Raw genomic sequence first — 8,895 nt, 5'->3', positions numbered from 1 at the left:
AGTTATAAACAATTCTGCAGTTACTTTTGAGTTTTAATATATGTGAAATTTTCAGTGATCACATTTCACTATGCTTTAATGAATGATATACTCCACGTAGAAGTTAACTCAGAAGCCCTCCCATGTGTACAGCTGGTCTCTGACTCCCAGAGACTGAGCTACATGCCCTTGTTTAAAGAGTAAATTTGCAGTGGTTTGAAATTGCTCAGGTTCACTTCAGGGGCAGTGAGTTTGTGTCTCCAGCTCACTGCACTTTAGCTCTTAATGATTACACAGCACCAGCTGGGTCCAGGCATTCTGTGGGCATGGAATGAGATAGGCAATGCCCCATTTCTCATGCAGTGTGCATCTTCAAGAGGCAGGACAGGAGGGTCCTGGCCACAGAAAAGGCACGTGAAAGAAAGTTCCAGTATGCCTGAGGACCTGGGGGAAAGCCTTCACAGAGCCTAGTGAGAGATACGGAAATGGCAGGAGGAAAATTTGGAGAAGGAAGCAAGAATCACCCCAGAGAAGTTGGGGTGTAAGGGTTGGGCGTGGATTTTATTCGACTTGCCACCAAGGGCTTTTAAGAAGGGAAGAAATAATCTGATCTTCATTTTGAAGTGCTCTCTCCTGCTGCCATATGATGAAGACCGTGGCAATGGTCAAGAGATGATGACAACATCCCTGGAAGCAGAGATGAGGTCAGTAACAGCCATACCTGGGGATATATATAATCTTATTGGCTTGTGAGGTTAAGACAAGAGCGAAATTGAGGATAGCTCCCAGCCATCTCTTTTGTCTTGGGAGGGGGATGGATCCATTTGCTAAAATGGAGAACTAGAGAGAAACATTTAGAGAGAGAGAGAGATAAAAGTAATCTCACCATTTAGAGCTAAACACTGTTAACAGTTCAGTGCATATCTTCCCAGTCTTCTTTTACATTTATATTTGAATATACAGTATACAGTTATATGCAACATAGCTTAATGTATCATAAGAATTAGAGGTTAGATAAACCAGAACTTCTTACCACATCAATTATTTTGCTGTGTGACTTTGGCAATGTACGTATCCTTTCCAAACTTCTTTCCTTCATCTGTAAAGTGGGGATAACACTAATCTTCAATTCAGTGCATTTTTGTGAACATGCAATGAATGATGCAGATAATGCACTTAGCAAAATCCCTGGCAAATGCTAGGCACAAGAATTGTTAATTATCATTATCATTAGTATTTATAGAATTATTTCGCTAGGATAAATCCATTTAAAGTAAAGTATGGTACAAATAACAACAAACAAAACAAAATGTATTTCCAAACTCCAAAATAACTCTCTGAATTTTTTTCCGATCCAGAGGGATTTAGGGGGGGGCATGGTAACAAAAGATTGCCACAGTAAAATCATTCTGACCTGAAGCCACGTTCACAGTTCACATATCCTTCAGAATATCAAATTAGCAGAGATTAAACATCAGAATTATTTGCTCAATTATTTTTAAGATGATCCAATATTGCAACTGAGTCTTATTGGATGGAATTCTTCTCTTGCCACAAATTAGTGTCATTACTATTCCAAAAAGGGACATTCTTCCTGGGCCAGGTGAACCAAAGGGTGTCTCAGACTGGTGTTGATGCTGGCTGGTGATAGCAAACAAGTGTGATGACAAGGGACACATTAGCCACGTCAGAGGCAAATTCCCCCTGGAGCTGCTATCACTGGTTTGCTTTCACCATCGACAGATCTACTTTTTCCCAGTGGTTTTCCTTGTCCACATTCTTATATCTCAAAAGTGCTTCTGTTCATGCCAAAGTCACTCAAAGAACCAAAGAAGCCCAGCCTATAGAAAGAGCTGGTGTTTATGCTGGGGCTGGGCATGAATCCAGTATAATCTTCAGTCTAGCGTAGGGATAACCCAAACATGAACTCCAGAGAGGCCTTGGAGCTTAGTGATGTAGCCTGTCCCATTGACCCAAAGTGCCTTGAAAAGCCCCAGTGACAACAGCATGTGGAAAAGTGAACCCAAGCCAAGGAAACATAAAGGCACGAGAAATAACTTAGAAACCTAGTTAGAACTGATTAATTTCTTTGTCAAATTAAATTCATTGGCCTGGAAGTCAATTGAGTTGGAACATTTGTTTGTTAATAAAAATAGCACCTAACAAGGACCCCCTTTGTGGACATTGGAAATGATTTGGCGAGAGAAATGACACCATGGAAGGAGCCAGAGGTTTAAAAAAATGGTTCTGATCTAGTTATATTGTCATCATAAATCTTTATTTCATAGAAACTGAGAAATACTGTTATGATTACAAAGGGAAACAAAGCATGTAAAAATATGTTGTAGCCCATAAAATGCTCTAAAAAAATATACAGTAATATTATCTAGGTCAAACCCACAATTTAAAGATGATGAGTAGACACCAAGAGAGGTTAGATAACCAGACCAAAAACACATAGTAAGTTAGTGGCCCACTCTACAACTGCAAGTTGCATCCTTCAACTCCCGGCTCACTGTTCTCTTGACCTATATACCTTCATGGCCATAATGTTAATAAATTTAGTATTTCCTATTTATTGAGCCTCAAGAACTTGGCACATTTATCTCCCCAAATATTCACAAGAACTTGGGACAGTCTCATGATTATCTTCATTTTCCAGGCGGGAGGAAAGATTCAGAAGCCCACTTGTATCACAGAGGTGAGAAAAGAGAGAGCTGGGATGTGTCTGGTTGTAAAGTCCACATTCTCCACCACTGCAGTTCATTGCCTCCTCAATCTAAAACTCTCTCTCAACTGTGTCAGCAATTTTGTAGAAAAGAACTGGACTTTGAAAAACATTTGCTATGTTGCAGAAACCTGGGTAGCTACTTCACAAACCTTAACTCATATTATTCTCATAATCCAATAAAGTAGATATTCTTATTCCTACTTTATATTATAAAAGGAGACAAGTCAGCTAATAGAAGTTGAAGAACTTGCCAAAGGCCAAAGCTCGGGTAGGACTGCACTTTTGCCAGAATTCAAAGAAATTCCCTTTATACCATGTGGCCTCCCACGCAACTGCCTTTCAAATATTGCAGGGAAGTTAGTAAACATTATTGTAAATAAAAGCTGGCTGCAGCAACAGCCAGTCATTATAAATAATTGTTGAGGCAGATGGGTCAGGATCAAAGGAAGGAGGAGATGAATTGTGCAGAAATATACAATGCTATGGCAATAGCAAGGAAAGAAATAAGGCCTCACATCAAGCATTTCCCAACTAAAATCTATTAAATTCTAGTGTGCTCAGAGATGTTGATAGTTCATCAATGAAAAATAGATTTGGAAGTAAAAGAAGTAAAATAATGGTGTAAAACCAAATTGATGTATATGTGTGAGATTGTATATCCACACATACATACGTGTGTGTGTGTGTGTGTATACAATTGATCCTTGAACATCATGGGTTTGAACTGTGTAGGTGCACATATACATGACTTTCTTCCTCCTCTGCCACCCCTGAGACAGCAAGAACAACCTCACCTCTCCCTTCTCCTCAGCCTACTCCACATGAAGACAACAAGGATGAAGATACACTTTATGATGACCCATTTAATAAATAGTATATATATTTCCCTTTCTTATGAGCTACTTAATAACAATTTCTTTTCTCTAGCTTACTTTTTTTATAAGAATATAGTATATAATGCATGTAAGGTATGAAATATGTGTTAATTGGCTATTTATGTTATCAGTAAGGTTTCTGGTTAGCAGTAGGCTACTAGGAGTTAAATTTTGGGGGAATAAAAAGTTATACATGGATTTTTGACTATGTGAGTGTTGGTACCCCTAACCCCCACATTGTTCAAGGGCCAACTGTATATATGTATATATGCACATATATTATATATATTTATATATATATAAAATTTTTGTAGGACTCTAGAATTTTTTTTTTAATTGCTAGAATCAAATGTAAATGTTCATGAAGGGATATATTATTTTTTGAACTTGTCTAGCAGTGAAATGCCTTCATATTTTTTTTTCTCAGAAAATTGATTAGTATCTATTAATAGAACAGGAATAAGCACATTTTTCTGTGAAGGCCATTTATTGTAAATACAGGTGGTTGCCTGGATAAGGACGAGAATATCTTTTGGATTTGTATGTAACTCAGATCCCTGATGAATAGCATATACACAGTAATAATACAAATATAAAACACAGATACAATAATAACAATACAGTACAATAATACATTATTATTACATAATTACATATTATACATAATTATTGTACAATACAGTACAATAATAATACAAATACAATAATAATAATACATATACAATGGCTTATATGTGGTAATAATACAGTGTAATGTTGTAATAATAATAATACCCCTGTACTGTAATAATAAGTTACAGACAGTATTGTGCTCTTTTGGGTCAAACAGAACATAAAAACAAACTCATACAAAAAGTTTAGATAGGAGAAATTTCAAAAAATAATATTAAAAGTTAATACTCACCTAATGTTTCATCAGTGTCTTACTTACTGGAAGGGGCATTTTTGAGGCAAGAAGGCAGCTCACATTAACGGGAAGGTGATGATGGAGATGGTGCTAGAGATGATGGAGTGGGAGCTGGAGAATCAGGATTTGATTCTGTTGCTGGAGGAGGCGAGCTCACCACTGAATTCAGTTTCTTGAAAAGGGTATCTAGGGTTGTTCGCACTGCCTTTTCTTTTTTTCATCATAAACGGCTTGTAGCAGCTGATGTCCTCACTAACTGCACCGTAAACCTTTGTTAACAGCTCAATGTTAGGCTCTTGCTCCTCAAGCTTAGAAAATCCTGCTCACTGAGACTAAAGTCTTCAGCTAATTATTTTGTCATAAACCTTGGCCCTTGATCTTCTGATCTTTCATGTTCCTGTGTTTCTATCAGCTGCTTCTCTATCTATCTATGAGACTAGTTGTTAGCATAAAGATGCTGCCCCAATGATCCACTTGCCCCATTGCGGGTTTGTTTACATGCACAGAAGAAACTAAGTCCCAAATTATTAATTAATTTATTTAATTATAAATTATCCTCATGGGGGGCCTCGGAACCCATTTGGAAACACAGAACACTATAGGTCAGGGTTGTCCATAACCCGGGGACTGCACATATTTTAGGCTACATGGGCCATGGTTCTCTGTTGCAATTGTTTAACTCTGCCACACAGCATGAGAATAGCCATTAATGACACACAAATACATGGGCATGGCTGTTTTCCAATAAAGCTATATTTGTCAAAAAACAGATGATAAATAGTTGGGGCAGGAATTTGGCCCATGGATCTTAGTTTTCCAACAGCAGAGCATCTGTTCCCTAAAATGCAGCTCAGGTGATGTTGCCTTACATTATATTCCCTGATTGTTTACAAAGTGCTAGAGTGGAATACACAACTTAACTGGTTTCCCCCACTCCAAGCATCAGAATCTTGAGTCTAATATTTAGGTAAGACTCATGCAATAAAGATATCTGCAGGGGTTCTTTAATTGAGACTTAGTAAAAATGATAGAATTAGCTATTAGAGGTGATCCCACATTCAAGAATAAGAATTCTAGGTATACTTTTATACACAAAACACAAAGTAGATTCTGTTTTTAGTCTCCTAAGAATAAATAATATGCAAAAAATTAATGGTGTCAAATGGTCATAAATAAAATTTAACATCTATTAATAATAAAAATGTTAAATGTGTAAGGACTTGAAGTCTATGTGATTAGCATGACAAAGTATATTCCCAAACAGCCAATATTATACTTAATAATAGAACACCAGAATTTTCTGCATTGAAATGAAGAATTCTACCAAGCTCCTGGCATCACCATAATTATTTAAGTGTATTTTGCATGTCCTGGAAATTCGAATAAGGCCTGAAACAGAAATAAGTGTTATAAGTATAAAAAGGGATATAAGTATGTGAGTATAACAAGATTTACTACTTATGAAATCCAAATTAATCAACTTAAACACTAGTAGAATTAATAAGAGTTAGGAGTAATGAGGTCAGAGAGATAAATATATAAAAATCAGTGGCATTGCTCTAAGTCAGCAATTACTAATTTGAAAACATAAGGAAAATATAAATCAAGTACATAATGGCAGTTAATTATAAAATATCAAACAATAAATTTGACCCAAAGAAGTATATGCATATATGTGTATGTGTATGTGTGTAGATACATTTTTACTAAAACATGCATATTATTTGAATAAAAATTTCCCTGTTCCCACTCAGGAGCAGAAAAAGGATTGGGGCTAAGCATTAACCCAGTGGGAACATCATGGACTTCTAAGAGGTACCAACATCTACAAAAGAACAGCATCAGAAACCGGGCCATTAATCTCAGGTAGCAGCCCCACTAATGATAAAAAGGAAGAATATTCTAGGGATGTTAACAAACATGAGATGGTGTTGTATAATAAATAGTTTGTCTGGTCTTTGTCCAGTGTTCCTGGCACAGAGCTTTTAAAACCCTGTAATTTCCCAAGTGGTAAAAATGTCTTTGCTATTCATGAGTCCCTTGGATCATACCTGAGTTTATGTTAATAAGATAACTCATTGTCAGCCCCTAGATAGCTTCAGGATGGGAGTTGATCACCAGAAAGACCAGCCCCATCATCAGAAAGCTGAGACTTAGGACCAGCCTGGCCTCTAAGCAGGGGACAGGGGCTGGAGATTGAGTTCAGTCATGTGGCCAATGATGTAATCAATCACGCCTACCTAATGAAACCCCAATAAAAATGCTGGACACTGAAGCTTATGGGAGTTTCGTGGTTGGTGACCATATCAATGTGCTGGAAGGCTGATGTCTCCTGATTCCATGGAAAGAAGGCACAGAAGCTCTGCATTCAGGACCTTCTCAGACCTTGCCTTGTGTATCACTTTGGCTGTTTCTGAGTTGTAGCCTTTATAGTAAAACCATAAGTATAGCACATTCCTGAGTTCTGTAAGTTACTCTAGCAAATTATTGAACTAGAAGGGGTCATGGGAACCCCTGAATCGTAGCCAGTTTTTCAGAAGAGCAAGTGGCCTGAGAACTCCACTTTCAGCTAGTGTCTGAAGCGAGTGTCGTTGGGAACCGTGCCCTTTAATTTGCGGAGTCTGCACTGATTCTGAGAGATTTGTGCCAGAATCGAATTGCAGTACACCAGTTAGTGCCAGAATAGATGGAAAATATCTTTCCCTAACCAAATAATCATATCTATTTGTCTGTTAAAAGACATAGTACACTTTTACAGCGCATGTCTCTTAGCCTTTAATAACAGTCCACACTCTCTTATCTGAAATCCTTGAGGCTGGATGTTTTCTTCTGAATTTGAATTTTTTAGAAAGTTGTGCCCTAAGACTTCTAATACTCTGAGCAGCACCTCACAATCAATCACTAATATTTCTACAGTTATACATATGACATTGAAACTAAAATCAATAAGAACCAATAAGTAGCCTCATTTCAGCCATGTTAGGTGTTGCCACCATGCGAGTTAAGTAAAGCACTGGTTTCAGAGCTTTCCAGATTTCAGAATTGTTGATAAGGAATTGAGGACTTCTACATGAATGTCTGCTTTTAGTCCTCTGGATGAGGATCCAGCATGCATTCCAAACTCATTTGATCATAGAACATATATATTTTTTTTTTCCAGAGGACAGACAACAGCCATGGAAAAGAAACAAAGTTTGAAATGCATAGAACCAGAGCTAATCTTTGGAAAATCCTTTCAGTCTTGTCATGTTAAATTGCCAACAATTTGGCACTCATCAATGCCTAGTCAAAATGAAAGATTTTCTGCTTGGAATATATGTATGATAATGCAGTATATCCTGAAGGCAATCACCATTGTATCAGATTCACTGCATCTATAAGGCATAAACCTGGACTAATGCCTCTGCTAGGCTGAATTACAAAATACGCTCTCAAGATTCCCAGCCATGGTCTACACACACCTTCCTTCAGTTAGTTACTCAATGAAATCACAATCTGGGTACTGCTGTGAAGGGATTGTGCAGATGTAATTAAACTCTCAAATCAGTTAACTTTAAAATAGGGAGACAATCTAGGAGGGGGAGGAGGGGCTGCCCTAATCATATCAACCCTTTTAAAGCTCAGAGTTTTCTCTAGCTGGTTGCAGAAGAAAAAGACATAGCGAGCCGGGCACGGTGGCTCACGCCTGTAATCCTAGCACTCTGGGAGGCTGAGGCGGGCGAATTGCTCCAGGTAAGGAGTTCAAAACCAGCCTAAGCAAGAGCGAGACCCCGTCTCTACTATAAATAGAAAGAAATTAATTGGCCAACTAATACATATATAGAAAAAATTAGCCGGGCATGGTGGTGCATGCCTGTAGTCCCAGCTACTTGGGAGGCTGAGGCAGGAGGATTGCTTGAGCCCAGGAGTTTGAGGTTGCTATGAGCTAGGCTGATGCCACGGTACTCACTCTAGCCTGGGCAACAAAGTGAGACTCTGTCTCAAAAAAAAAAAAAAAAAAAAAAAAGACATAGCGACACACCTTAGCTGGCTTGGAAAGAAAGCAAGAATCCATGATGTGAACTGCCTACTGGGACCACCTGGTGAGGAACTGCAGGCAGTCTCTGGTTGCTGATACTGGTCTCAGGCTAATAGCTAGAAGGAAAATGGGGACCTAAGTCCTACAGCTGCAAGGAAATAAAATCTGATGACAACCAGTGAAACCAATGATCTTGCAAGAAGACCCTGAACCCCAAAAGAGAACCTCAAATTTGGCTGACACCTTGACTTCTGCTTGATGAGACCCTGAGCAGAGAATCCAGTTACATGGTGCCTGGACTTTGAAGCTATGTAAATTATGAGATCATAAATTTGTGTGTTTTAAGTTACCAAGTTTGTGATGATGTGTTATACAGCAATGGAAA

At 38.1% G+C, this 8,895-nt stretch overlaps 1 long non-coding RNA gene across 1 annotated transcript; it reads left to right on the top strand.

Annotated features, from left to right (window-relative positions):
• The first annotated feature begins 241 nt into the window (after nt 1–241).
• Nucleotides 242–7,823, top strand: LOC105856085 (uncharacterized). Its single transcript, XR_001146911.3, has 3 exons — nt 242–683; nt 6,247–6,358; nt 7,653–7,823. It is a non-coding gene; the product is annotated as an uncharacterized LOC105856085 (long non-coding RNA).
• The last annotated feature ends 1,072 nt before the right edge of the window (nt 7,824–8,895 follow it).

This window comes from Microcebus murinus, chromosome 3 (assembly GCF_040939455.1).
Source record: "Microcebus murinus isolate Inina chromosome 3, M.murinus_Inina_mat1.0, whole genome shotgun sequence".
In the NCBI taxonomy this organism is placed as follows: domain Eukaryota; kingdom Metazoa; phylum Chordata; class Mammalia; order Primates; family Cheirogaleidae; genus Microcebus; species Microcebus murinus.
The sequence above is the reverse complement of the archived record's forward strand: the minus strand, read 5'-3'. Positions and strand labels throughout refer to the sequence as shown.